Source organism: Silurus aristotelis, assembly GCF_946808225.1.
Source record: "Silurus aristotelis genome assembly, chromosome: 22".
NCBI lineage: Eukaryota > Metazoa > Chordata > Actinopteri > Siluriformes > Siluridae > Silurus > Silurus aristotelis.
In genome coordinates this window covers 1,421,088-1,430,382 of record NC_139595.1, presented here as the reverse complement: position 1 = coordinate 1,430,382, position 9,295 = coordinate 1,421,088, and positions in this window count along the sequence as shown.

Genomic DNA, 9,295 nt, shown 5'->3' with positions numbered 1-9,295 from the left:
TGTATAACATCCTAATTACATCGTCATTCATGGAAACAGGTTCAGCTTCGTCTTGTCCCTTTTATATTAGTGTTGTAGCAGTTATTACACTGTATTACAATCACACTTCACCTTTCAACAGTAAATAAATAAATACAATTTCCGGAACTTTGGTGTCGGCCATCTTTGATCGCGGTGATCATCAAATTACGTATTTAAAGATCTCTCTAAAGTATCTTGAATCAGGTAGGAAATCTATTACTACGATGTGCAAAAGCTAAAGCAGGCTGAAATCATGAAGTGTAAAACTGCTTTCAGATTTCTTTAAACAAAAAAAAGCATCAATGTTAGCAAGAAGCTAGCAGCAAGCGTGATTAGCGTGTATAATTTCCTCTCAGATCCAACATGATGAATTTGTTATAGATTAGTCATTAATCTAATGTGAATTCGCCAATATCTCATTTTTCTTTGTTTTGTTTTTTTTACAGGGATACAATTGGCTTCTGGGAATGAGATCATGCTAGCTTTTCCACGCACAAGTTTTATAAAATGTTATGTTTTTTTCGTTAGTTTATTCTTTCCTAGCGGTTCAAAAATGGGGATGCTAAAAGGGAAACCACACTTTTTTTAACACCAGCATCGTTATTTGGAATCGAGACATCAATCAAACGAGTAATAAATCGGTTCGTACAATAGTTATAGAAACAAAGTGCTGGATTATTTTCCTTAAAACTATACAGCAGGACAATATGTTCTTACATCATCACAAAATGTGCAAAATAAACACCTGTTATGCCTTTTCTTGTGTTACATTACGCATTTTCAACAGACGTTTTTATTCCTAAAAGCTTACGAACGAAGGTAAGAAGACTGTTTCTCCATCTCCTGCCTGAGCAGCTCTCAACAGGCCCATATTCAAATAAGTGGGAGTGGCTAACAGAAAACCAGAGCTGAAAATCAACAACGCTGAAAAACTATACATAAACAAAATATACAACTAAATTACACAAATGACACTTTCACTTCACTGTTTCGCAAACCAATATATCATGTTGTATAATAAACATAGAAGAAATATAAATATTAAATAGTTTCTTACAATAGTTATAGATACGACGTGAATTTGCCGCTACGTCGACGGATCCGAAGCTAACATGCGCTATACAGTGAAGCTTTTCCTAAGTCCAAAATTTATCCCGCCATTTTTATTCACTGCCACTTCCTGAACTCGGGGTTGAGGAACGCACTTCCTGATTGCAAGTGGGAAATGACGAGTTACGAGATGTTTGTACTATGGTGTAACGGAACACAAAATTCACAGTTCGGTTCGTCGTTTTTTATTAACACAATTTATTACTATTAACATTTGTGAACATTGAGTTTCCTTTTTTTTTTTTTTTTATAAAATGCCTGCTTAATAAAATAATATATAAAATAATATTTTATATTAAAAAAAGAATAAACCAAATTAATGAATATACTTTTTATTTATATTGATTCAATTAAATTCAATTGATTGAATGAAATAAAATAAATGGTAAAAATGTAATTAAATTGTTTACATTTGTTAGACCGCATTCGATTAATACAGATTTTCACATGTATTATTTTATTTTCTAAAGCAATGATCTATTTAACTGTTCTACTTATTTCAGCAGATGTAAACAAATGTATTCACTTCATCCATTCTTCAGTCATTCACCCGCTCGATATGCAGAATTGTCAGGATTTTCTCTTTTTAAAAAAATTCTTGAAGCTGCACATAAAACATTCACATGAGCACCGAACCGAAAACCCTGTACCGAAAAAGTTTGATACGAACACTTGCACAATTATACCCCAAGTTTGTAACGATAAGAGTGTCATCCAGCACCAGAATTATGATCAGGACATCATTTGAAAAAACATGACCAGAAAGCGGAATAATCGAACTTCAGGAAGTGAAACGAGTGTGATTTGGATGGAGAAAATGCAGAGTCGTTCCTCCACATCGCAGCGCTAAATTACAGCTTAGTGGCATTTCTGATTGCTTATCAGTAAAGCATGGCACTGAAGCTATCAGGGATTTCCATTCTCAGTGTGTGTGTGTGTGTGTGTGTGTGTGAGAGAGTGTGTAAGGGGTTTCATGCTGTGCAGTAATGTAAATGTGATTTCCCAGTCATTGTGTTCTGAATGACGCTCACCCCGAGATTCATGGCGGAAAACCGGTGAAAAGAAATAATCAAAACACATGTTGTTCTGGAAGACGTTCGAAAATACACACTGTGTTTACGCTGAGACTCACAAACAAGGCCGGCGTTTCTTTCAAAAATATATTTATATAAATATGTTTGTCGATTTACGTAAATAATAAAAGCACGCACGTTCGAGTTCGGCGAGATGCCGTGATCCGTCAGCGGTCCGAGCTCGGGATCGTCAGAGGTGCACGTGAGAAGTTGACATTGACTGCACGCTTCGGGTTGACAGTGTCCCCTAAACTCTATTAAAAAAAAGAAGCAGAAGGAAAAAAAAAAAGCAATGCTTTGCTAGGTACACATTCGGCATGGTTCAGAGGGGAGTGCTTTTTCAATCTCTTCTCTATCATTTTTGAATATCATTAGCGAAGAGCAGTCCATTTTCCATGCTTGCCAGAATCAAGTCCCAGAGAGAGACAGAGCGAGAGACAGAGAGAAGGAGGAGAAAAGGAAAAAAAAAAAGGGAGACTCAAAAAAGTCTGGTGATTTATCATCTTAGGCCCGAGCTATGCGTTGACATTAAGGGGCTGATGAGAAGAGCGTGTTGGCGGGATATTAACATCCTGTTATAATTTGAAATCTTACGCGCACACACACACACACACACACACACACACACACACACACACACACACACACACACACACACACACACACACAGAGAGACAGGCAGGGAAACACTGGTGGCCGTGACAGGCGGCGAGGCAGCACGCTCTCTCTCTCTCTCTCTCTCTCTCTCTCTCTCTCTCTCTCTCTCTCTCTCTCTCTCTCTCTCTCTCTCTCTCTCTCTCTCGATGACTGGGCTCGATCACCTGTGACAGTTTTGATTTGATGTCACTTTTCCCCCATGCGCAGTTTGTCTGAGCGGTTAAGAGGTAATTGTGTGACATTAGCATGGAGAAAGCGGACGGAAAAAAGGGAGAGGAAGGAGGGAGAGGGAGACGGGGAGACGCCTGGGCTCTCGCTTTGTCTCGAAACACGGCACAACTCGGGGCAGCGGTTATAAATGGCCTCCATTTCCCAAACCGCTCCGTTCTCCGTTGTGGAACGCACCGCCGCGGGGTAAAAAAAAAAGAAAAAAAAGGAGGAGGGGGTGGTTTGTAGAGGAGGAAGCAGCGCTGAGAGAAAAGAGGCTCTTTTTCTCAGGGGGGGAGGAACAGTGGACATGGTGACACGGAGGAAACACACACACACACACACACACACCAGGTAGGATGGTATCAGTCAGAAAAGCGAACAGGGCCATCATGTGCACTCAAGTAGTGAGGAACCAAACTGTCACTGGTGCTGAGGTGGTACTAACAACCTGTACTTGGACCTGTACCTGCACTTCTACCTGTACATGCACCTCTGCCTGCACTTCTACCTGTACCTCTACCTGCAGCTCTACCTCTACCTCTACCTGAAACTCTACCTGTACCTGCACCACTACCTGCAGCTCTATCTGTACCTGTACTGACACCTGTACCTGCACCTCTGTCTGCACTTCTAACTGTACCTCTACCTGCAGCTCTACCTCTAACTGCACCACAACCTGCAGCTCCACCTGTACCTGTAACTCTACCTTCAACTCTACCTGCAGCTCTACCTCTACCAGCACTTCTGCCTACACTCTACCTACAGCTCTACTTCTACCTGCACCTGCACCTCTACCAGCACTTCTACCTACAGTCTACCTGCAGCCCTACTTCTACTTGCAGCTCTACTTCTACCTTCATAGTATAAACCATGTGTCCAAATCTCCATTTCTAATATCTACTAAATAAAACTTCAGCTCGCATCTGATTATTAATACAAAAGAAAATAAAACACAGAATAAGAAGTATTTGGACACCCGAGCATATGATTGTATGAGTTTCCTGAGCATCCAATTAAATATCCAATTATCCAGTTATAATGAGCTCCACTCTTCTGGGAAGATGTTCCAATAGATTTTGTAGAGACTCTTTCAGCTACAAGGGTGTAAGTAATGTCAGGTGTTCAATAGCTCTATAGCAGGAGATCTTCCACACACCTCCAACCCATTGAACCCATTTGTGCACAGGGGTTAGTGTCCTTCTGGAACACGGTTTGAGTCTCACAGTTCAAGTGAAGAGAAAATGTTATGCAACAGCATCCAAAGACGTCCGATACAATTGTGTGCCTCTAACTTTTGAAACACACACACACACACACACACACACACACACACACACACACACACACACACACACACACACACCAATCAAGGTTCTCATCCCATTAACTCCCATCAAGGACGGGTCTTTAGGACTCATGATTCTTTTAACACCATAAGGCCTTTCTACAGTGCTGTTAAATATTGATGATGAGCTGATTAGACCTCTGGTCCCACACACACACACACACACACACACACACACACACACACACACACACACACACACACACACACACACACACACACACATACCCTTCAGGCAGCCTGGTGATAAACTGGCGCTCATTAAACACACCACGCAGAGTGTGAACAAACATCTCTAATCACAGCCTCTTAAAGACTCTTAATGAGCTGATGTAATTAGCCGGCACCGACTAAATCTTTTTCTCTCTCCCCCGATCTGTTTGCCAGGCTAATTTGTCTGGTATAGATTAGTGGATGAGAAGAGTGTGTGTGTGTGTGTGTGTGTGTGTGTGTGTGTGTGTTGTCTAAGAAAGAAAAAGAAATGTTTGCTTGGTGATTTGTCTCCCATCGATTAGAGTGAAGGAGTAGCAACAGTCGTTCTTCAACAGTTCTGTGTCTATTTAACGCTCCCGAGTCTCGAACCTCTTTTCTCTCCGCTCCTGATGTTCGACGAGCCCCAAGCGCAACATCTGCCAATTACCCAGCGGCAAAACTATTCGGATGAAGCAATATATTACATCAGGAGGAATTCGTGTGTGTGTGTATATGGACGATCTGTGTAGGCTGCATGTTTTTTTTTTTTTTTTTTGGCGCGCTGTAATTCTGCACCATTCCGCACTGAAGCAGGAAGAAAAAAAAGAAATTAGATTTAAAAATTCAATACTGAGTCGTTTCTCATTTCTCCTTCATCCTACAACACAAAGGGGAAAAAAATATCTAATATCTACGAATATGATATGGAAATAAAATCCGGAACTGGAAGTACAAGTCGGAGATTCGACAGACTTTTACATGAAAACGTGTTTCATTTATTAAACAATGAGTTTGATATCAACACATTCAGGAACACACTTTCAGGCGATTAAAATTCAGATGCCCTGAAAAATGCAGCACATTGAAGCAGAATCACAGAAAAAGTTTAAGGGGTTTTTGGTAATATGGAAAGTTTGAAAGTGTTTTTTTTTAATAGTGCAGTTGGAATGATTCTTTTTAATGTGGATCAGAATATAAAATTGGATAAATCATACAATAAATAAATTATTTTAATTATTTTTTTAAACTAACTGGATTCAGAGTTTATTCAAAATATTTACATAGAAATGTAATAAAAGTGTTTATTTATTTTTTGTATAAAAAAATGTTATAAAAAAAAAACTTTTTTAAAATTATTATTATTATTATTATTACATTTATTATATTTATAGCGTAAATCGTTTTTGGGTAAAAGCCCTGGCTTTTATTTAAGTTTAATAATTTAAGGCACTTTAGTTACTAAATTATTTCAAAGGTTATAAAATCCTAAAATATTGGATGGTTATTGATAAAAACAAAAGTATTTTTAAATGTTAAGTTGAGTAAGAAAAAAGAAAAATTGCGTGGTATCGACTCCGGCTTATAAGCAACAGTTCAGTAGCGCTATTGAGGAAAAATGTAGTGATATGTAGTGATAAGTGTGTGTGTGTGTGTGTGTGTGTGTGTGTGTGTGTGTGTGTGTGTGTGTGTGTGTTGGGGGGGGCAAATAATTTTACACATTCAATTTTCAGATACAGATATAAAGAACATCATCAGTGTGGACACCTGAATATAAGATTGGTTTGGTTTGGACATTTAGTTCCCATTTGCTTCAATGATGATCTCCACTCTTCTGGGAAGATGTTCCACTAGATTTTGTTGAGATTTGTGGAGATTCATTCATCCACAAGGGTGAAAGTAAAGTCAGGTACAGGAGAAGGTGAGAAGGTGAGGAAGCCTGGGGTGCAGTCAGCATTCACATTCATCCCAATAGGGTTGGAGATCTATAGCAGATCTTCATGGATCTGGATTTGTGTACATTGTGTGTCATGCTGGAACAGGTCTAGGTCTCAAGTGAAAGGAAAATGCTCCAGCATCCAGAGACGTTCTCTACAACTGTGTGCCTTCAACATTTAAAGGAAGACATCTTGGGGAAGAAGCACATACGGGTGGAAAAGTGGGATGTCCGAATACTTTTGGCAAGACGGCGTCCCAAATTACTCAATATCAGTCCATCTTCATCACCTTGAGATGCTTCTAAGTGATAGAGTTTTGTGAAACTACAGTCTGGGATATTTTTCAGTGAGAACCGAAATAATTTGATCCGGACGCCACCAACAAAACTGTGTACTGAAACCCAGGAGCCACGCCGGCACATGTACACTTTTTTTTTCCAGCTTGCCACAGCTGAGCGCTTTAAGAAAGACCTGAGACGAGTAATAGTTTTATTGTGAGGCGAGTTTCTGAGCCTGGGTCCGAGCCTTGATCCAGAGAACGCCCTCTTCCTCTCCGCCGGCGTGGATCGAGGGGTATAAAGAGTATTTCTGTGAGAGAAAGAAGGACAAAAAAAATCCAAGAGGATCAAGAGAGAGAGAGAGAGAGAGAGAGAGAGAGAGAGAGAGAGAGAGAGAGAGAGAGAGAGAGAGGAAAAAAAGAGAGACTATTCCTGGCCTATTTCTGCCTGCCTTTCTTCCCCCCGGCCACAAAGCCGTGCTAGGCCACTTCTCAGCCTCCCGTCCTCCACACGCCGGACTGATCCATTTGTTTTTATCCCGATCCTGGATTTGGGAAGATACAAAGCTGATTAGGCAACAAAAGCATATGGGAAGATAAAGGACACTTAGGTAATGGGTTTTGACAGCCTCTTCGGCGTGCTGAAAACAGAAAGAAAAAAAGAAAGAAAGAAAGCAGACTCATCCTCTCATCTTCTCATCCTCTTTCTGCTGCTTTGCTGCAAATATGTTTGTTATTTAGTTTCCATGCCAACTGATCTGAAGCAGCCTGAGAGGATGGAAAAGGGGTGGAAGATGTATAGAGTTTTGGATGAGAGAAACACTTGGAGAAGTCGCTAAATCCAACACTAAGCAGGGAAACGGGAAGAGAAACGTCCTCCAGAAGCAGCGAGATCAAAATCAGCCACCAGAAGTGCACCATATATATGATCCGGTCACATGATTACTTTTTTTTCCTGTTGGTTTTTGTAATCAAATATATATAAGAAGGGGGCATTTTAAGGAACATCCCAAGTTACTTTATATACTCAAAAAAACTGAAAATTGGTGCATTGTTAAATTATTATTATTATTATTATTACAACCAAATCTAATGATACACCATATTAAAATCTATTTCTGTATTATAACTGCATCTCAAAAAGTGGAATTACCAAAGAAACTATTAATTAAAAAAAACTTATATAAACTATATATATATATATATATATATATATATATATATATATATATATATATATATATATATATATATATATATATATATATATATAAAAGGAATAAAATTGGAAAATTATACATTATTTGTATAAATAACAAAAATAACATGAAACTGTAACAGAATATTTATTTAAAAGTGGGAAAATAATTTATATGAATAATATGTTTTATGATTAATATTTATAATTAATAATACTTTTATATATATTAGTTTAATGGTTTTTTTTTATTGACATGGAATCTGCTGAATCGCTAATGTGAGTTTTGTTCATTAAAGTACTGAAGAATTCGACAACGTTCTCAGGTAATGTTGAATTTGAGCATCATTGTGGTTTGTGGACACAAACAAAAAGACCCAAAGGTTCAGTCAAATGTCATATTATGAAGAATTTCCTCCACAATAAAACAGAAGAGAACATATTCCCCCGCATTCCTGCAGCTCTGGGATGGTGAAGAACTCTTGGGAGGTGTTTACGTGCTTAGCTGAGATAAAGCAGGAGATGAACAGAGTGTGGATTAGAGTGGTGAGATGATTAGGGTCCGGCACAAGTGTCGTGTGTGTGTGTGTGTTTGTGTGTGTGTGTGTGTGTGTGTGTGTGTGTCGGGGGAAGGGGTCCTCAGACCTTAGCAGTGGGAGAGTATTAATCCGAGCTCAGTGGGAGCAGGACCTCTGCAAACAGCTCCTGCTGCTAGAGCTTTAGTTGACACTCGAGCCTGAGAGAAAGTCCAAAATCTTCACATTAGCTCCCTGCGATTGTTCGGCTCAGGCCGTAAGCTCTTTTCAAGACGGGGAGCGCAAATAAATCTTAAACCCTGCCCCGCCCCTTCTTTCCATCCCATCCCATTCCATCCCATCCCCAGACCGTGGCCCATGAGAACACACACCAGCGTCAGTCACCAGAGACCCGGCTCACTGAGAGTCATGAAATCAGACGGATTTGGAAATCGTTATTGCGTATGCTTTCTAAAGCGAGGATGAGGATAAGGAGGAGGAGGAAGAGGAAGGATTTTAGGACTGACTCCAAAGCGACGACGCTCCTCAAAAAATCACATCCCGCCTCTTCAAGCTTCAGCCCATTTTACATGTTAGTCAAAGCCAAGTTCAGGTGATTTCACAGTGGGGAGGCCGAGTGCTCCACATCCCAGAGATAAAGACAGTCTGAAGATCAGCCCAATGAGAAACCAATAAGAGTTTAGTAATAGTAATGCAGATGATTTCGTTCAATTCGAAAAAAACAAACAAACACTGGAATAAAAAAAAAAAAAAAAAGACACTGAAGACTCCTTTCATTAGTGCTAATAAAAGTTCATGTTCTGCTCAGGGTCTGCTGTACAGAGGGTCTGTTGCTATAGAGACGACTGTCAGAACTTACTTCTGAGCCAATCACAATCCAGAGATCAGCAGCACACTGACTTCAAAGAAGATAAAAGTTTAACTACTAATTAAAATTTTCAAAATCTTTTAAAAAAATTGT